This window comes from Pogona vitticeps, chromosome 1 (assembly GCF_051106095.1).
Source record: "Pogona vitticeps strain Pit_001003342236 chromosome 1, PviZW2.1, whole genome shotgun sequence".
In the NCBI taxonomy this organism is placed as follows: Eukaryota; Metazoa; Chordata; class Lepidosauria; order Squamata; family Agamidae; genus Pogona; species Pogona vitticeps.
In genome coordinates, this window is record NC_135783.1 from 84,615,785 (window position 1) to 84,637,873 (window position 22,089).

Below are 22,089 nucleotides of genomic sequence, written 5' to 3' on the forward strand. Positions count from 1 at the left end.
GGAAAGAGACACAGAACAGAGAGGCAGGACTCTCTTTGAATTCAGAGGCAGGGAAGGATCGATTGATTAGTGCTGAATAGACTGACAGTCACGCCACCCCAGAAAGTTCCCCCCCAAGCCAAACCTACTAAAGGCAGCATGCGGGGTTGTAAAAATATATATATATTTCCCCATTAGCTCAAACCAAAGCTTAAACAGGGCTTTGGTTCCTGGAGAATGTTCATGCATGATAAATGTAACCTCCGCTGTCTTCTCCTTCACACCTCCTCTGTTTTGCTCACTTCCTGGGGGCTCTTCTCTGACCTCTGCTTTCTTCTCAGTTCTCCCTCATAAGTCCTTTCTCTAGCTTGCTTGCTGGGTACACTCTATGACCTCTGCCTTCTTCTCACTTGTTATTCTCAACCCTATTCTCCTTCTTGGCAGCTGAGTGCTTCCTCCTGACCTCTGTCATCTTCTCTTTTCTCCCTGCCACCTCTGCTGTCTTGCTGTCATACTTGGTGATGCAGACATAGCAGTTTGCACTGCTGTCCACAGTGGTCTTAAAAGTGACTTCCACATGCTAGGGAGGGGAATTAGGTGACATCAGAATAGTTTTTAAAGCAGGGAGTGGTTCAAGCAAGTGTTTGTAAGTCAGGAGACAGACAACACCGGTAGGGGAGGAACCTAACTTAGTAAATTCAAGGGAAATTATATTTATTTATTTATTTTATTTATTTATTGGACTTATATACCGCCCCATAGCGCTACAAGCACTCTCCGGGCGGTTTACAATTTTAATTATAAAGGCTACACATTGCCCCCCCAGCAAGCTGGGTACTCATTTTACCGACCTCGGAAGGATGGAAGGCTGAGTCAACCTTGAGCCGGCTACCTGGGATTTGAACCCCAGGTCGTGAGCACAGTTTTGATACTAAAAGTACTGAATTTGCAGGAGAGGAGATTATAAGAAAGGAAGAAAACCTCCTTGGCTTATTTGGATTCTTAAGTCATTTCTCAGCAACTTTTGTGAAGCTTACAAATATTCTTGCCATTCGTAAGCACAAAAATAGACCTAAATTTCTGTATACATATTTCTCTTACACATGCATGCACAAGAAAGTATCATTGTGTATTTGTAAGATGACTGGTTTCAGTGAAGTGAATGGTTCACTGCTACTCATTTACTCTTAAGAAGCAGCTACTCCTGCCTGGAGCAAAGCACCGCAGATGCTTAGCAACAAGAAGGCACTGACGCTGAGCCTACAGGCCTCTCAGTGGGAGTGGTGGTATTGCTTGTTGCCATGACAGCAGTAGCACAAGAACAAGTACACCACTGCTGGCCAGCCTCGCAGCAGGGGGACAAAATCAACACTTGGTAGAGCTGTTGCACATTCCCTGCAAGACTAAAAATAGAGCTAAATAAAGGGTGTCACAGATATGCTCAGCACTACATGAACTAGGGCACCTCCTTTATAACAAGCACAGCAGTGATTGATTGACTAGTGTTACCACCCATTAACCATGCACAATCTGAAAGGGAGAACCTCTCTCCCCCCCCCCCCCCCATTGTGACCAGACAAATCAAATTAGGTCACAATTATAAGAAAAAGGAGAAGGTATAAACTAAGATAAGCTAAACTAAATTCTCTGGCTGTCCTAACAGGCCAGTGCAGCTGCTTGTTCTGGCAAACTAGGAGCACTTTGAGAGGGCTTTTAATGCTAGCAGTTACAATGCACACATGGCAGTTGTTTTCTTTATTTTCTTTGCAGTAAGAGAAAAGGAAGGGGGAAATGGTGCAAAGAGTTAGCAATATTGTCTCCTTCTACTGCAATCTCCAATTCTGGCAGGTAAACAGGATGTCAAAAGCCTCATCTAGAAGCACCCTGTATCTTTGCATGAGGGGAATGTGGCAGCTGGTGGCGTAACCAGCTGGTTCCCAAGGCACTTGTGTGAAGTGAACTGGCCCTAATACCTGATACTCCATAAAGGGAATGCTAATCAAACACAAGGTGCCCCCTTGGAGAGCAATTCCAAACACACTTCAGGAGTACTTCAGATGTCACTTTTTCTCCAGTGACTCTCTGAGGTTAACCCTGGGTATTCAGGAGCATTCAGTCTTCAAGCACCTGCTCTTCTTTGCATCGCTCTCAGTAACCTGCACATGAAGCTGCGCAGCAGGAATGGCAACATACTCCCCTGTGGTGGACGGGCAGTGAGGTGGGGACACCTAATGTTACAATTCCTCTGATGCCTCATCTCATGCCATATTCTGATATATTATTTGGGTTATAAGGCGGCAGCCCTTACTCAAGTCAGGAGGAAAAAACAATAAGCCATCATCATTTTTATTTTAAAAGGAGCAAAAGGGAATAAGCAGTTTGCAGCAGAGAAACAGCAGCTGGAGACTCTCACCAGCTGCTTTGTTAATCTTGCCCAGTGATGGGTTTTGTGAATAGCAGGGGCTCTCTAGGGTGTCAGCCAGAGGTCTTTCCTGGTCTTTCCTAATCCCAGAACTTGGAAATAACTTATTACCATTTTGTTGCAAGCAGGCAGTATTTATTTTTTGTAGGAATTAACTAAAGATTAAGTAGAAATAATCAAGCTACTATTACCCAGCATTCTGTTTACTTCAGGCACAGTAGAATGCCACCTCCACTACTGACTCCCTGCCACCTACTGTATACAGTGGGGGAAGAGGAAGTGGAGGGGCTGCCAGTTCTGCTTCCTTCCTCTCTGGTGTGGCATGGGAAGGTTGGATACGCATGCACCCTTGCACTCACATGGAGCAATGGCGGGAATGCCAAATGAAGCAGAGTTTCTGCTGGCCATGAACAAATCATCTACATTGCATTTGGTGGGATGTTACACTGGCATCAGGGGGTAGTGGATAAACTCTTTGCCCACATTCTGGAAAACCCACAGCTCACACAAGAGTGTGCAAGTGTATGGAGCAACAGGATCCCAGCCATTAAGGCTAATATAGTAAGTGATTATGTTGCCTTTTGAAGCCTTGTGGCACAGTGGTTAAACTGTAGCACTGCAGCCACAACTCTGCTCACAACATGGGTTCAATCCGAGGTAGTTGGCTCAAGGTTCACTCAGCCGTCCATTCTTTCAAGGTCAGTAAATTGAGTACTCAGTTTGCTGGAGAGTAGGCAATGTATAGCATGCATAATTAAACTGTTAAAAAATAATGCTTTGAGTTATGGCTCAGTATATAAGCAGCACATTTGGGGGGGATATAACTGTATTTTAGTTATTTTGTAACTACAAGGTGAATGTATGTGTGGCTTCATTATTTCAATGTGTTTGTGCAGTGCAGGCCAACAGTAATAGCCTATTGTTTTCTAAAAATCAAAAGGTACTATTTTATTACCTTTGAGTAATAAATTATTTTCTGTAACTACTGAATAATAAGAAAGGTAGGAACTATCTTTAATAATTGCTATGGTAACTATCATATACCTGATCCATATATGAGCAAGAGGGAGGAGAAGCAGTCTCATCCAGCTGTTGCAAACATAGGGCAAGAGCAGTCAGTTTCATTCATCCCCCTTCTTTCACATGTGGAGAGAAAGAGCAGCAAAACAGTTGGAAAAATCAGTAGAGGGTGGCTAGCTTCACAGGCTGTTCTCCTTCCTGACTGGGAGGAAGCAGTGTGGAAATGGATGCCACTCACTGTCTCCTGACTGCTGCAATCACTACACTGCACTAGGTGAAGTCAGGTTTGTAAGGTTGCATTCTCATCAGGACATGCATGGTTATGAGCTGTCAGGACAGAAATCTAAAGATGCAGAAACGTCCCCATGCTTGGTTCAAAAACTGCATGGTTTTAGCAAGTACAGTATTCTTTTCTGTTAGTCACGAAAACGGATGCATATGTGAAATGAAAGCACACCCTCCCTCACAACAGGAACAACATTCTCTCCCTCTATTCCCCAATTGAAGCAAATGTGGGAAAATGTGACATTTTTAGCCTGGCATCTAAAACTAACCAATCAGTTAGGTAATAGATGCAACAACATTCTGCAGCAAAAGGATCAGACTCATGTCACAGCCACCCACTTGCAGATTTTGACACTCAGAGGCATGTCCAGGGCAGTTCTTAGTGTGCAGGTAGTTTCAGACAGAGGGGCAGTTCCTCAGGTGTCAGGCTCTATAAGCTTTGAAGCCTGGTACCTTCTCTGTCGAAATTAAGTGCTGTGGCACATACTTTTTTCAAAACTAAAACTGAAAAATAAGAAGTTTTTCACCTTTGTCTTCAAATGCTGTCCCCTGCTACTCTTGAAGATACTAGCAAACATATTCCCACAACAATGTAACTAGTAAAAGACACACCTTTTAATTAATATTTCTCTTCAATCTCCTCTATAGATCCAATGCCATTGATTAGCCTGTAGACTGTTCAGCAATTCTGAGCAAATGGAACACAGTTAAAAACAAAGGGAAACCGTTTTATAAGAGGTACACACATCCTGTAGTCCACTGCCCTAAACTCTTTTGAACTATGATACTTCTTTGTGTTTCAGGACACCATTCTTTGGTTTTGCAATCCAGATTTCCACATTGCAGTCTTTTGCCTCTAGAAATCACAAGAAAAAAAACTGTCTCAAAATAAGTGGTGGTGAGGAATCAGTTTGCAAAGGTTAAAATAATACTTTTTTATTAGTGATGCCTTTACCCTACTAATTAGAGAAAGAAAGAAAGAAAGAAAGAAAGAAAGAAAGAAAGAAAGAAAGAAAGAAAGAAAGAAAGAAAGAAAGAAAGAAAGAAAGAAAGAAAGAAAGAAAGAAAGAAAGAAAGAAAGAAAGAAAGCCTGTTACTGAAGATTTACTTGTCTTTTTTCTCGTTTGTCAAGAGGGGAATGTTATTAGAAAAATCCTTTAATGTCACTTTAAAAATGGGAGCTCACAACCCACTTCAGTACATAAGAGCCATACCTACCATAAATCAGGAGAAGTGGAGACAAGCAGAATGGCAACATGATACAATGACATAAAAGTAACAGTTTCTTCTACACAGAGGCAGCAGTGCCAGAAAACACATTTGTATAGCTTTTTTAACAACTATGCATACAAAGATTATAGTATTAGGATAAACATAACTGGGTCAACCAAAGACTATACCTTGACAAATACAGAAGGACCCCACTTTCCCTACATTTCAATAGTCCCTCCCTTCTTTTCTCCTTCGTCATTTTTTCTGAACAACACTGTTACATAGGCAAGCAAAGCAGCAGTCACAGCAGCACAGATTTATGGAAACCAATGTAAAGAAACTTTCCCCCCAAATTTTTGTTTGTATTCTAGTTCATGCTTAAGGAAGCCAAAGGTACAGGTACAATGTCTCAATGACTATCCAAGCAAGTTTAATGCCTGCTGCATAAGCACTGCATTACACAATGGAAAGGGAAGAATATACAGACACATCTGGTCTTCTGTATCTGATCATCTGCAGACTGTTATGCACCCTGTCTCATATTCCAGAGCTTGGAAAAATTCTTTTTTGGACCTAATTGCTCACCTAACATGGCCTGTGGTCTTTCCAGCTGAGTGGATTCTGGATGCTGTAGTCCCAAAAGTGAATTTTTCCAAACTCTGTCACATTCCCAACACAATATTCCACAAATGTGTTGTCATCTTTCCTTGGGATAATTGTATTATTAAAGAGGAACACACTTCTCAACAACAAATCTGGACTAAAGATTTTCATTGTCACTTCCACAGCTATGGTTTCCCCCTTCTCTTTTATTAACAGAACATTAGCCTTTGACATTGATTTCATACCATTGCTAGCCCTGGCAGAAAGGCCTAAATTAGCTTTGAGGCTTACTAGGCCTAGTTCTGAGAGAAAAAGCTTTCAGCTAACACTGAAGCAGGAACAAGAGGTTTGGGTGGAACTAGACTTAGCTCAGCCTCAAAACTGTCCAGGCATTCTCCCACGGCAGCCATATTTAGGTATCTTTATGTCAGGTAGAATTTCCAGAATGGATAATTATGGGATTTGTAGTTCAAGAAGTTTGCAAATTCCATTGCTGTAAATTAGTGCTAATGTGCATCGCTTCAGCAGTGGGAGTTCTGGCCAGTCTTTGTCCCTTATTGAGTATACATGCATGATAAAAATGTATTTGGAACCATCAGAAACACAATGTACATGGAACCAGGAATGTTAAAGTAGTTGGAATAGTGAAAAGAGGGGGGAAAAACCACTACCAGGCCCTGCTCCAGGTGAGTGAAATAAAGGTTTTTGAAGGTGTCTGTAGTATGGGTCTTTGGGCTGGAACTCCCAGAATTCTGCCTGGAGAATTCCCAGACAGTTCTGTTTGTTGAAGTCCAAAAATCCAGATGATACATTCCTGGTTGTTATGTGCTGTTGGGTGGATGAAAAGGTGGTTAAAGAAATGTACTCAGAGAGTACTTATCAATGACTCCTTCTCAAGGTGGGAGGAGATAACAAGTGGGCCCAGTGCTCTTCAACATTTTTATTAATGACTTGGATGATGGAATGCAGGGAATGCTTGTCAAATTTGATGATATCAAATAGGGCAGAATAGCTAATACCCTAGAAGACAGAAACAAAATTCAAAATGACCTTGATAGGAGGGAGCACTGGTCTGAAAACAACAGAAAGACATTTAACAGGGATAAGTTAAAAATTCTACACCTAAGAAAAAAAACCCAAATGCACCATTAAAATATGAGGGAATACTTGGCTCACTAATACTATGAGTGAGAAGGATCTTGGAATTACTGGTGATCACAAGCTGAATATGAGCCAACAGTGCAATGTAGTTGCAAAACAGGCCAGTGCTAATTTACGTAGCATTAACAGAAGTCTCCAAAATCTCTGAAGTACTACGTACTTCCCCTCTACTTGGCACTGGTTAAGCCTCATCTAGAGCAGTGGTTCTTAATCTTTGTTACTCGGATGTTTTTGAACTGCAACTCCCAGAAACCCCAGCCAGCACAGTTGGTGGTGAAGGCTTCTGGGAGTTGCAGTCCAAAACTCCTGAGTAACCCAAGGTTAAGAACCAGTGATCTAGAGTACTGTGTTGAGTTCTAGACACCACATTTTAAGAGGGATGCAGAAAAACTGGAACAATTTAAGAGGAGGGTGACAAGGATGATCGGGGGACTTGAAATCAAGCCCAGTGAAGAAAGACAGAAAGAACTGGGCATGTTTAGCCTTGAGCAAAGAAGATTGGAGAAGATACAATAGTACTATTCAAATACTTGAAAGGTTGTCATACAGAGGAGGGGCAGGATCTGTTCTTGATCATCCCAGGGTGCAGGACACGTAATAATGGGCTCAAGCTACAGGAAGCCAACTTTTAGTTGAATATCAGGAAAAACCTCAGAACAGTAAAAGCAGATGACAACGGAACCAGTTATGGGAATTATAGGAAGTGTCAAGCAATCGAAAACTGGAGGCATTCAAGAGAAAGTTAGACAATTGTCTATCAGATATACTATGATCCGGATTCATGCACTGAGCTGGATTGGATTCAATGACCCTATAGGCTCCTTCCAACTCTATGATTCTAAGTCACTTCAAACTTATGGAGGTCCTCTGAATTAACCCCCAAAAGGCCCTATTACTAGCAGCCCTGTTCAAGGCTTGTAGTCTCAAGGCCATGGTTCCTATTGTCAATTCATCTTATGTCTGGTCTTCCTCTTTTCCTGCTGCCTTCTATTTTTTTCTAGCACTGTGTTTTTCAGTTAGACATTTCTTCTTGTCATGTGCTCAAAGGACAATACCCTCAATTTGATAATTTTTGTTTTCAGAGAGTTAAGAGTTTCTTTGATTCAGAATCCATTTACTTGTCTTCCTGGAGGTCCTTGACATCTGTAAAGCTCTTTCAATACCACATTTCAAATGTACTGAAAGTACGGATAGTCACATTACACACCATCATTGTCCCTCAAGCCTGTTAGGACTGGTGTATTTTGTCCCAGAAATCTGAAAATAAATCTCAAATGCCAGTTAGTTATTGCAATTTCATGTCCAAATTTTATGATCTAAAAACTCCAACATACATTTGACCAATCTGGCCAGGTTTACACAAATAATTGTTTGTAGGCTCACGTGATATATGTAGACATTTGGCATTTTCACCTTCTGCACAGAATCCCCTCTTTATAATGCTTCTGTTCTGTCATGCTGTGCCTCACCAGGGTTAACAACATACAGAGTTGTGAAAGAGCCTCTTATTCAGCCTCAAAACCCACAAAACTACAGGTGAGTTGGTAGCTGCAGATGAAACCCACAGACTTTTCGAGCGAGAATCTGATTGTACTGGATGACTTGATGAACATCTGAACCTCCTGAAATTCAAAGTAATCGCCAGAAACTCTGAGAAAATCTGCTGCTCAAGATAAGAGAAATGGAAGTGCAAATTGACTTCCTCTGGCAGTTTTTGCACTTGTCTAATTTGGAATCAAATAGACAGAATAACCTCCATTTTTATCACATAAGCAAGCTGTTAGCTCATATTTGCCTAGTAGAAGTGCTATTATTAGTTTTGGGGTAACATGAAGAAACAATTTAGTGTCCTGGACACAAACCCATTACAATCTACTCCTTTTTGTCTGTGTGTAACCTGAAAAAATAATGCAGACTGTCTACATATACCTGATCCTCTCGTCTTCACGCACAAATGTGAAGCAATCATGATAAATAACTTGAACCCAAATGAGACACTGACTCTAGAAATTGAGGCAGCTGGTCAAGAGTTCTGTAACTCCCATGCAAGAGCAAGAGAGGGCCTGGTCAAAGTTTCGCAATTTGCACAAAATGTCTCTTACAAAAATTAGGGTTTTCTTCCTCTCGGCAAAGCATATGGATATATGCTAAACTCAGAAGAGCTGTGCAGGACAGAACTGCCCTAAAGTCCTTGACAGTGAATTTAAAATGCAGTGAAAACCTAGTAATATTCCAGGACTTCTGTTCCCTGCAGAAAAAATAATAACCCCTTTAAGATGTGTAAGTAAGTAATGCTTGGGTGTTGTATTCCCAGCTCACACCTGTGCTATTCCTCACCCAAAGATGGTTGCTATGGATACTATGGTTTAGATAGGCTTTACATGTACATGGTGACATGATACCATTGGACTTCAGGCACAATTAAGTACTGTGGCATCTTAAAGACCAGCATACTTATTACAGCATTCATTTTAGCAGAGCCCACTTCAGTCCATGAAACAGTGTGCTACAGTAAATTTGTCAATCTTTTCATATCCACACAAATTCTTTGTGGTAGCAAACTTGTCCTCTTCTGTAATGGGACAGAAAATCAAGACTTTTGCTTCTTCATTGATCTTGGCTGCCTATAGTGTAACACCACATTCCGTAAGCGTTTCAAGAGTCTACAGTCATTATCTACCAGAACCCACTCTACAATAACAGGAAAGCAATATTCTGTAAAGTTTCATGGAATGCCAAGTGGCCTATTAACAACTTACAGTGTAATTCATTCCACTTTAAATGAGGATGTTAATGCTTACTGAGTTTTGATGTGAGGAAAGTCTTTTTTTGGAACAAGACTGAAGATCAGTCATAATCTTACCTGCTTTCCTGGCAGCTGTATTTGCCAAAACAACTGTTTCTCTTCTCTATATTTCTATTCCATTCCACAAAACATGCTAAACAGGGTTATAATCCCCACATTTCCATCCCTGCTACCCACTGCCTTCCCCCTCCTCACTTTCCCAGTTATATTTTGTCTGTGCTCCCCCCTCCCTTATTTTCTCATCTGTCTTGGAACTGATTTTTAAAATTCTAAGACATCTGACAAGGAGAAAACATTCAAAGAAAAACCTTTCTTCCTATAAACAAGGTGACTTATACAAATATCAGAAACCTGGTGAAATTGATGGGACAAATCATGAATAACCTAAGCTGTGATTAACAAGAAGCAAAATGAATCATGTATCCTTGTACCACACGTTTCTTGAAAATGCCATCAAATTAAACTGGATTTACAAGTCTGCAGGCATCAATTAATTCTGGATTCAGCATGCAGAAGATACAAACATCACCTGAGAATAAAGAACTGTTGTTCCTTCTAACTCTGTTATTCTATGATTCTACCACATAGGGGGAGAAAGCTGGAAAAGGACTTGAGCAGTATTTTCTTGTTTCTCTCTCTATGTGGCAGGTTCACTGGTTTGCTGTAACTGTTACTTAAAGCCATGGTATTTCACATCCAGTTACCATATGTCAGTTGACAGCACTACGTGATTAGGGTTGGAGCAGGTGACCTCATGCAACTGAGGACCACTTATCAGACCTGTGAGCAGCCAAACAGCTGTACTTCCATGTAGGAGGGGATAAAAGGGAAAGGGAATAGCAAATGAGACAATTTAGCATATTCCATTATTTATTTATTTTAAATGGTTTAACTTCTAAAAAATTGGGGGGGGGGGACAGTTAGAATGGAAAAAGCCTCCTCATAGTCTTTAGTGTACAGGGTTGTTTTGTGTGTTTTTAAATTCTTTTTATGAAATATAGCAGGACATAGAGGTGCTGAGGCTCCCTGGAGATCACAGTGGGGGTCCAGGAATGACTGAGAGACACAAAAACACTCTTGGGGTCTGCATCCATGCATTTTGCTCATCCCTGTTACAGGGCAATCCAATGCACCAATTTATGGAGACTTGAAAACCTTGATCTCAGAGAATGTGGAAGAAAAGGCATCCCAAGATTGTAGCCAGAGAATGCCCTATAGTTCTAAAACATGCATGCATGTAAGAAGCAGAGCACTGACTGAGCTTTCTCTCCCAAATTGTTAATTACAGGTCTTGTGGCCTATCCTTTCAATCCAGAATTGATCTTCGCAGCTCCCAAAGGACACATAACCTGATGTAACCTATGTTACCAAGGTAAACTCATTATCTCACAAAGACAGCTGACTGCTATTTGTTGTTGCAGCTATTAATGAATTGGTTTCAAAAGGTTCTTCTAGCCAACAAGAGTAGGGGTATCCATAGTGGGATTGTATCTTTATTAAAGCAGCCAAAAAGACCACAGAAAAGAGTGCGAGGTCTTGAGCTACCATCACTTCATTGGGCCATATATTACACAATTAAGCTGGAGGAGCACAAAAGGGGGAAATGTTTGATTTAAGCCCTTGTAGTGTGCATGATTTCTTGGGAGGCAAGAAGGAAAAGAAGCTACAGACAATAAAATAAGCCTCTTCAGCTGATGAAATTTCATTTATAGGAGCCCACAGTCCCACTGGGAGTTAGGAAGGTAGAAATAGGGAAGGATTTTCGGGATCAACTGACAGGGGTTGGGGGTTACACATGAAAGAAGCTCTTACTTTGTTCACACCTTCTTTTGTTTAATCCTTAAAGACAGCCTCTGAAATCTGAATGTTTTGTTTTAAGAAAAAGGAGGATTACAAAAGCTTTGGAATCTTTCATGTTTCACTTTCATTTTCCTTTCCTTCAACTCTTGCCTGTCAAATTGCCCTGGAGGTGGGATCTGTGTGCTGCTTATCTCTGTGTTCCCCTCCATCTGGACTGTGCTCTATGTCTGTGGATCCTTTCTGTTCTTTTTCTCCTGGATTTTGGGACATTTCCTGCTCCTCTTCCCTTTCCTGGATTATCTTTGCTGCCTGCTGCTGTGTGCTGGTGAGGGACTCAAGGAAGAGAAAGAAGAGATTAGGGGAGGGAATAAACATCCTCAAATGACATCTGAAAGATTTCTCTCTGCATCCCTAGGGAGAAACATTTGTAATATTCTGGTGAGTTTATGTGGGTAGCTACAGGTCAATCCCGGACAAAAAAAACACCACAATATTGCCTCTTGTTCATTAACAGACATATTCAAGTACACAGTTATGCATTTGTCACGTATGAGACAACAATTAATAGGTTTATGGTTTATTAGCAAGGGAAAAATATACCTTAGCTTGACTTCAGCTTCTCAGCTGATGTTTCCAAGTCACATAAAGTCTAGCAAGGCACATCTAACACCAAGTGTTTAATTTCTTTTAATGATTGTGGACAATCAGTAAAAGAACAAGCCTTGCTAAGGGAAAATCAGCATGGCTTCTGTAAGGGTAAGTCTTGCCTCACAAACCTTTTACAATTCTTTGAAAAGTGGAATTGGAAAAGGTGCAGAAGAGAGCGACTAAAATGATGACTGGGCTTGGGCAACTCCCTTAAGAGGAAAGGCTACAGTGTTTGGGGCTCTTTAATCTAGAGAAAAGGCGCCTGAAGGGGGACATTATTGAGATGTATAAAATTATGTAGTAGATGGATAAAGTGGATAGAGGGAAGCTCTTCTCCCTCTCACACAATTCCAGAACCAGGAGACATCCACTCAAATTTAATGTTGGGAGAGTGAGAACAGACAAAAGAAAACATTTCTTTATCCAGCGTGTTATTAGTCTGTGGAACTCCTGGCCACAGAATGTGGTGATAGCATCTGGCCTAGATGCCTTTAAAAGCAGATTGAACTGATTTCTGGAAGAAAAGTCCATTGCCGGTTACAAACCATGATGGGGACGTATAATCTCCAGGCTTCAAAGGAAGGTGCTTCAGAATGCCAGATGCAGGGGAGGGGTATCAGGAGACAGGTATCTAGTTGTCTCTGAGAGGCATTTGGTGGGGCCACTGTGAGATACAGGAACCTGGACTAGATGGGCCCTTGGCCTGATCTAGCAGGGCTCTTATGACATGCAGATACAAAGAAGGCCTGATTAGAAAAATTCCTTTACAATCCCCCCACCCCAAACCTCAACTGCAATTAACTTTGTTGAAACCTATAATCCACGGATTGGGAAACAGCTGCCCACAGGCTTCCCCTGGCCTAATTTTACATAGACTTAGTCACAAAGAGGAGGAGAGGCAGTCTAGTACAGGAACTGAATACATAAGATATCCTGCAAATGCTACCTTTTTTGTTCTGACTCCACCCATTGGTGATTCCTGATGGATTTCTTCCAGGGTGAACAAACTGGGCAAACTCTCTCTATACACAATGAGAGAGAAAGCAAGAGAATGAATGAATGAGAGAGGCAGCAGGACTCATCTGAGTCAGATTCTTTCTTTCCTATGATTGCAGAGGTTAATATATTGGGTGGGGAGGTGGAACCTTTTGCATTTTAAAAATGTATTATTTAAGCAAACCTAGAGAATCATTCTTTATATGACACAAGTAACAAAGAATGTCTCTTTAACTATAAACCTTAGAAGCATTAAACTATTAAAGGAAAATGTAGTCTGTCTGGTCCTGAAAACAGAGCTGGCTTTTCCCCTCTAAATTTGAAAGGGAATTTTGTGAAGAATGTAAATTCTCTCAAGTTTCACCTCCAGAGGTTTCTGAATCCCTCCCTGTATTAGGAAATGTGATGTACATTTGCTCAGATTATAGGAATCTAGGAAGACCTGTGCTATGTCACACCAAGGGCCAAATCTAGCATTTTGTTCCTAGAATAAGATGTCTATGGAAAGGAATAATGTGAAAGCTATAGCACACTGTTGCTTGCATTCCACTGGAACTGGCATTAAGAATTATATTGCCTCAGACTCTGCAAGTAACGTGTAACTATCAAGATCAGCACAAATTACTGCCAACAACAGCCAGATCCTCCATGAATTTGTCTACCTATTTCCTTTCAAAAGCTACTGAAGCTGGTAGTCACCACTACATTTTGGGACTAGAAATTCTATAATTTTAATAACTACTCCAAAAAGAATTAGGAAAAGGCCATGTGGCTCAGGATTAAGGTGAAGCCTTAGAGGGCCAATTCTAGACTGAAAGAAATGCCTTCTCTCCTTTCAGCAGCCTCCTACCTGGTGTGTTGCCTTTGCTACTGGGCAGATATGGTGGAGCAGAGGTACCTGACTCCTCAGGTAAACCAGGCTTGGAAGAATGCGCTTACAAGGCTCATGTTTGACAGACTCTTGGCCAGGTCTTAGAAACGTTATTGCTCGTGGTGGTTGGGAATTCTGAGAATTATTGTCCAAAAAAGTAAATTTTTCAAGCTGTGCATCTAGCCGGGGCCTCAATGTAAAGGACCTAGTCTACTCACTTGAGTAACAAGCATTCCCATCCAGTACTCGGTACCAGTACTCAAAAGAGGAACAGAAAGAAGGATTCTGATTTTGGGTCCATGGGCTATTTTTCCTGGAAGATGGACTGCTGGCAAGTGATGTACCTCACAAGGACTGGGACAAATGTGTTTGGCCACAACATGAAGAACTTTATCAGGAGGGCTTTAAACTGAATTGGAAAGGGAAGAGAGATGCAACCTCAGAGGTAAAGATGAATAAAGACTCATATATAATGAGAGGACTAGACCAAGCAGCTCAAATGCGGCTCAACAATAATCTTCATAAAAACTTAAAAGCAGGTCACAAATCACACAACCTCCATTGTCTATATACAAATGCCAGGAGAATGGGAAACAAACAAGAAAAACTGGAAATCTTATTTCAGGTGGGTAAATATGACTTGATAAAGATAACTGAATATTGATAGGATGACTCCCATGATTGGAATACAGCCACTGAAAGATAATAATTGTTCACAAAAGAATAGAAAAGGAGGTGAAGTTCCAGTATATGTCAAGAATACATATTCCTGCACAGAAATACAGGAGCATGTGCTTGGTTATCCCATTGAGAACATCTGAATTAATATTTTTGGTGAAAAAGGAACATGGTAGTTGGAGTCTCCTGCCAACCACCTAACCAAGGAGAATATGAGAATGAAAGCTTTTTTGAAAACAAATTGCAAGTATTTGAGAGAGACATGGCGTAGTAGTAATGGGATAACTGTACTTCAATTATCCTGATATCCATTGGAAAACAACTTCTGTCAAATATGGCCCTTCCAATAAATTCCTGGCTTGTGTGACTGGTCATTTTGTCCTACAAGAAGTGGAGGAAGAAACTAGAAGATTAGCAATCTTTGCCTTAATTCTAACCAACAGAGATGACTTGGTGGAAGAAATGGCAGTAAGGAGAACTCTGGGGGAAAGTGAACATGTTCTACTTCAGTTTTTTATTTCAAAGGAAATATAAATACAGTGTAGTTGCACATATACACTAGGTTTTAGGAGAGCAAGTTTTAATAAACTCAGGACAATGATAAGTAAAGGCAAATGGCAGGAGATCCTAACAGGAAAAGGAGTCCAAGATGGGTGGGAGTTTCTTAAAAAGGAGTTTCTTCTAAATGCACAGTTACAAACAACTCTTAACAAGATAAAAAAAGATGGAAGGCAGCAGAACAACAAAACAAAACACAATGTGGCTCCATGAAATGCTCAAAGAAGCCCTGAAAACAAAAAAGGACATATATAGGAAGTGGAAGGAAGGCCAGGCCACAAAAGAAGCAGCAAAGAATTGCAGAGATAGCATTAGGAAGGCAAAAGCTGAGAATGAGCTGACTTTAGCAAGAGCAGCTAAAAACAACAAGAAAACATTGTTCAGGTACTCGCGTAGCAAAAGACAGGAGAACAGAAATAGTGGATCAGCTACTCAATGGGAATGGGAAAATGACAACAGATGGCCATATGCTATTAGGTGGATACAAAGTTGATTACAGAACTATATTCAAGAGACTTCTTATTTATTTATTCAATTTTTTTTACCCCGCCCCTCTAGACAACGTCTACTCGGGGCGGCTTACGAAAATTATCAATGGCTCTTTCTCAAACTAGGACGAGGTAACAAGTGAGATACCACAAGGCTTAGTCCTGAGTGCCATGCTCTTTATTTTAATTGTTATTATTCCTAAATGTCAGAGAAGACAAAAGTGGAACCAATTACTTTGGAAGGTGGTGAGTGCTACAACACTGGAGAGATTCAAGAGAAAATTAGACAGCTATCTATCAGATATAACTTGGATTTGGATTCTTGCATTGAAGAGGAGAGTTAGATTTGATAGCCTTATAGGCCCCTTCCAACTCCATTATCCTACTATTTTCAGTTACAGCAAACCCTAGATTTGGTCATTCTTCCTGACGTGACTCTGAGCTTGAGACTAGGGCCATGACAAGAACCCGTAAATTATAGTATCCCACTGCCATATGACTTCTCAATGAGTGTAGCTGTTGGCTCAAGTCCGTGACCAAAAGTGCACCATTTCAGTTGCACAGCAAAACAACCCATTTATGTGGAAAAATGAATAGTGCTCCCATCAACATGAAGTGCTGCACCTTCTGCTTCCTTTTAATCTCCAAATAAGAAGGGGAAGCACGGTTGCAGTAAACAGAAAATGAATTTCCAGTGAGAGACCAAGGAAGCAGAGTTCCAGTAAACAATCAGAACAAGATGAAACATGGAGTTACTAGAGAGAAACAGATTCTAGATTGCGTTTTATGATAAATCTAAAGCTTCCATTGCTGCTAGTGTAACATATAGTGGAAATCTCAGCCACCCAAAGGGAACAGAGGGGGAGAGATATACAATTTTCAGAATTCTACCTACATTCTGTTTGTTGTTCTGATAGCTATTTAGAGGAGAAAGAAGAAACATTTTAAACAGGAAATTTTGCAAAATCAGTAACTACAAAACAAGAAGATTCATTAGGAGGAAAATACAAACAAAAGAATAACAAATACTGTGGCTGCTGTTCCTTTTGTTTTTCTCATGTAATGTACTGTGAAATGCCTCTTACACTCAATACAAGTTGCAGCTCAAGAAAGAACCTGTATTCAGCAAATTTCAGAACTACCAACTGTTTTCTGTCTAAAACTTGCCATTCCTGAATCCCTGCCAATCTACAGAGCATTTCAACCTGCATGACCCTTCTATTTTACTTTGCTATTGCTTCCATATAGCTCACTGTGAGGGTTCGACTTAAGGCTCCTTCCTTTGTTCAAAGAAATCAGGTGACTTCTGTTGTTTTGAAACAGGAGAGATATTTATTGGGGTATTTAACAAATAACCAGTGTCAACTAAATGGTTCCAAAGTCTTTCTTCTTCAGACAACGGGTCGGGAAGGGGCTTCCATTCTTCCTCCAGGGACGGGTTTCTTTCACTAGAGTACCACGGACCCAGCCAGTCTGTCAAGAAGTTCAGATTCACTGTCCCACTTCATCTTCCAGCAGGGGCACAGTCTCGTCATCTCGTCCATCACCCCACAGGGGACATCCTTCAGGTATGGGGGTCTTCCAGGGTCCTCCCTGTATCCCTTCCTCCTTATTTCATTCACCCTCCACTCCAGCCTCTCTCTCCTCTCTCTGTCTCTTTACTCTCTCCTTCTCTTCTCTCAGCTTTCTCCTCCGCTCCATACCTTGGGTCTGCTCAAGTAACAAACAAGAAGAGCATACAAATAAATTTGATCCCCCACCCCACCCAGAAACTTTAAACTCATTAACCGATTGAGTGATCATGAACACAGATTCCTCTAATTATCTGCACCACATAAATCATCCAGCAGCAAAACTATTAATTAATCTTGTTGTAAAATGGATCTACATACTTCAATGTCTTTTTCGAAGTTCTGTCCATCTCTTAATTCTAAAAACTAAGCTGGCTGGGTTTGCAAAAAGATACCTTAGAGATCTAAAAAAATTCTGCTGGATTATCTGGAAGAATGGGTTTGTCTAAAACGGAAAGTGAAATTCTACAGTATATTGGTTATTGAGGACTAAGACCCACTGAACTCAGTAGAACTTACATTTGAGTACACTATAGGGTTGGCAAATTGTCCAGATTTTATCTAGATTCTAGCTATGCTTCCCAATGCCCAGCTGCACCATTAGCCAACCCAAATTCACAGCTTTAACAGGGTGGGCAGGAGGCAAGCCTCTAGTCCCTATACAAATATTATAGAGCAAAATAAGTGGTTACTATTTCAGTAACTACTAATTGTTTTGGGAGAAATGAGCCTGCTGCTACCTTTGAAAGTATTTAGTCTATGTGTGTAGATGTCCAAGCACTTTCCTAGTGACTGTTATAGTTTTGGGGAAGTTTTGGGAAATGTTACAGTTTGGGGGGAAAGCCTGTTTGTAAATAGTTGAAGCTGGTCTCACAAAAACATAAAAGAGGAGAATATAAGCACAAGAAAAATGCAAGTTATTTTTATTATCTTTCACAGACTTCTGGGAGCTGAGCTGGCTCTTTCCAGAAAAAGAGGAACTGCAAGAAAGACAGATCAAAGAATAAAGCTGAGGTAGATGCCAACTGTGAATCTTTGATTTCTGGGAAATGGTTTTAAATAAATCTTCAAGTATAGCAAAAAAAAAAAAAAAAAAAAAAAAAACACCCACAAAAACATGTTTTGTATGTGGATATGTGTACATTGGGCCAATAAGATCCAGAAATGTGAATTTTGGCACAGATACTACTGAACTCTCAAATTAAATAACTGGGAGATTATGTTTTAACTCAGTGGTTCTTAACGTGGGTGATAATGCCCCCCAGGGGGCGATTTCATTTTTCAGGGGGGCGGTAGAACGAAAAGGGGCGGTGTGGGGGCACTGGAGCAGAAGGGGGGCGGTAGGGGGGCGCTGGAGCAAGCCAAACCTGTGAAGATGGCTGCAGCCTTTTTACAGTGTGCATGAATATATATTTTCCTCCCATTTTAATTTAGTTTCAGACTTTTTGTCTTGAAATTTTTAGTTCCTGCATTTGTTTTTATGCCCTTTTTATATTTCTTTTTGCGTCTTAAAAGTCAGTTGCCACTAAATCATTAAATGTTACTTTTTGGGGGGGCATTTCATTTTCTTGGAATTTAATTTTGTTTTCAGGGGTCATTGGATTTAAGTGTCTTAAATAAATAAATAAATAAATAAATAAATAAATAAATAAATAAATAAATAAATAAATAAATAAAGAAAGAAAGAAAGAAAGAAAGAAAGAAAGAAAGAAAGAAAGAAAGAAAGAAAGAAAGAAAGAAAGAAAGATATCATCACCACGGGAAGGGGGGGCGATGATACCTTCCTCAATGGCTCAAGGGGGCGTTTCTTTCAAAAAGGTTAAGAACCACTGTTTTAACTAGCCATGGTGGCTGGGTGATTATGGGAGTTGTAGCCCTGTGACCTAAACAGCATCATTTTTCAAACTGGCAAGAGCTTCAAACATAAAATGCTGCTGGATATTGTTGTTGCTGTGCTGTCAAGTCAGTATTGACTTAAAGCCACCCTAATAGCACTTTCAAGGTAAGTGAAGTGCTTAAGAAGTGATTTTGCCAGTTACACCCCACCCACCACAATGAGTTTCCATGGCATCTTTTGTATCTTGAGTAATCTCTTTCATTGGTGAGATGGGACTTCAGGAAAGAAGGAGGAAATCTTTCATTAGTGCAGATTCCTGCCAATGGGATGTTTTTACTGGTAACTGCAATTTTTGGTAATTAAAGACTTCCCCCTGTCCTCCCACAAGACCCTCATTTGTATTCAACAATGAAAAGGATTATTTAGGACCCATTGAGGATGGGAAGGAGAAATGTTCAAAATATTGCCCAAACTGATGACAGTATTAGGCCATGAATCTGCTCCTGCTTGGATTAACAAAATCATACAGATCACATGATTCTTAAATTATCATTCCTCGTTATATACAAATACTATGTGAAGAATCTTAGTGAGGTAGGTCACTATTGTTTACTTAACCAAGGCTGAGTGAGAAACAGCAATGTGCTCAAAGTCAGTGAACAAGCCCATGAATCGGACTGTATTGTATCACTGGGTTCAAAGCAGGCAACCAGAGGAATTAGATCCCTAACTGTAAATCATGCTTTAAAATGAAGATAGGCCACATCCTTGGAAGTAAACTCCCTTTAACTTAGTGGTCGGTAACTTTTCCTCCAACAAACATAAATGGTACAAGGATTAGCAATTCATTTTTTATGGCTAATCGTTATGCAACTATTTATGTGGCTCCAGCATTGAAGGGATAAGAACCCAAGTCAAGTGCCTTTCCTGTCCTAGGAAGAAAGATTCAGACACCACCATGAACCCGTGAAGCCTCAGATCAGAGATTAATCTTAAACATTCCAAAATTAGAGAAAGTGAAAAGAAGATTTCCTCAAAGAGTAGCAGACTTTGTGCCTGACTGATTTCTTACTCATATATAAATAAATAAATACAGTAAGTAAATTCTGAGGCAATATTTTTTATTCAGACAAGCATGGATACAAATCCCGGCTTTGTACTTGTGAAGGGATACTGCCAAACACCTCTCAGAATAAGTAGCATGGGTCAGATTAGATGCACAGCAGATACATGTTAAAACTACCAACAACTCTATTAAAACAGGAAAAGCTACTCACTCTCTTGCGCCCTCTCACTCGTGTGTGTGTGTGTGTGTGTGTGTGTGTGTGTGTGTGTGTGTGTGTGTGTGTGAGAGAGAGAGAGAGAGAGAGAGAGAGAGAGAGAGAGAGAGAGAGAGATTGCCACTGGACAAATAGTAAGAGAAATGCTTAATTCTGTCCTAGTCATCTGTGTCCCTGTTCCCAGTCACATTTTCCCCAAAGCCCCATGGAGTTTCAAACAGAAAAGGGACTAATCGTGTGCACGCGCACACACAGAGAGACACACACACATCCTGTCACTCTTCTGATAAACAACTGGCCATTCAGAAGTAACTTTCTTGTTTAAATAAGAGTGGCGAGGATGATGTTACATTTGCTTAGGCATGTACAGTATAAAGTCGCCAAGCACATTCCCCAGATTCAGAAATTAGTTTGTTGTATTTTTGTGTAAATCCAAACTTGCCCCTTTTATTCTTATCCCTACTTCTGCATATACTGTACATCACTGTTTATTTCCAGTGATTTCCTGAATTTCAGTCATGTGGCAATTTCAGTATCAACATGCCATCCAATATTTCCAAAGGAAAACCTACAAAGAAGGAAAATCAAGTCATTGGATCTCCTCTTTTTGCTCTTTACTTCCCTTTCATTTCTCCATTGCTTCAAGTGCAATGAGGGTGGAGGAAGTACACAAGAGGATGAAAACAAAAAGAAAAACAGGAAGAAACAGCCGCAGCCGCTTTGTGTTATTTTTCATGAAAGGATTTAAAACTACAGAGCAGATCTGTGTTACATCCCATCTTCCACTGAATATAATTGAGTTAACCTAAATCAAATCGAGTCATTAGAAAGAATTTTTTCTGTTCCTGCCTCTCCAGCAATGCTGTTACTGGGCCTCACAAATTGCACACATAGTCAAAAGCAGTTGTTTAGATGAAGTGAAGACCAGAATACCTTGTCTAATATTTTAGTTAAGCAAGGTAATCCAAATGAAAGAAGACCATATCAAGAAGTTGTATTCTCACTGTAAATAGTGTCTGATTACACTAAGTAATTTAATGAAAACAGCATACACAAAGAACATTTTGATGCATCTTGAAGCACTCACTGTGGTCTATGTGGCTCATTTTCCCTGAGATTGATCATTATAACCAGTCCTACCTAGTGACCATATTAGATCTGCTCTGAAGCACTGAGGCTGGCTGATCTGCTTGGGTCTTCTACACATTTTGTTTCCAGAAGCACTTGCTATGGTGCAGTCACTTTTTATTTTTTCACATATTATGCCTCCAGTCCACATTTAAGTAAATGTGCCAATATACACCTTGTGCGCAGTTGGGATGTGACATTTGAAAACTTTTGGGCTCTTGACAAACTCACACCTACAGTCACCTAAATTTAACTCATCTGGGGCAGCTTTCTGTTTTAATAGAAAGTTAGCCTAGAGCTAGGCCATGAAGCCTTCAAGCTAGGCCTTTCTCCAGGTGAGCAAAATTTAGGTGTCTCTATTTATTTATTTATTTAATTTATATGCCGCCCACACTACCCAAAGATCTCTGGGCGGCTTACAACATTTAAAATACAATAAAAATTCAGAACAATTAATATATATGAATAGTTCTACCGTACAAGGAAATGCACTTTAAAGCTGTCATATAAAGCTCAACATATACCACCTTCCATTATGTTCGCAAGACAGAGTCACACTTTATGCAGCAGCCTGTTTTTTTAAAAAAACACAACTTGGAGAACTTGACAAATATTTTAATTGTCAGTGTGTCACAATTACAGCCCCTTACTCAACTGTTATGGAACATTTTATGCTTTTGAACTTTCAGCCGATTGATATATATTTTCCATTGGGCAAAGGTAAATGTTTGCCATGTATAAATCAG

General features: G+C 40.3%; 1 protein-coding gene and 1 long non-coding RNA gene across 3 annotated transcripts in view; one reads left to right on the top strand and one right to left on the bottom strand.

Annotated features, from left to right (window-relative positions):
* Window positions 1-22,089, bottom strand: part of TMEM200A (transmembrane protein 200A) — a 62,520-nt gene that overhangs the window by 11,412 nt on the left and 29,019 nt on the right. The gene's annotated exons all lie outside the window — the stretch shown is intronic.
* Window positions 11,736-20,034, top strand: LOC144585972 (uncharacterized). The gene is made up of 2 exons (XR_013540627.1): window positions 11,736-18,112; window positions 19,872-20,034. It is a non-coding gene; the product is annotated as an uncharacterized LOC144585972 (long non-coding RNA).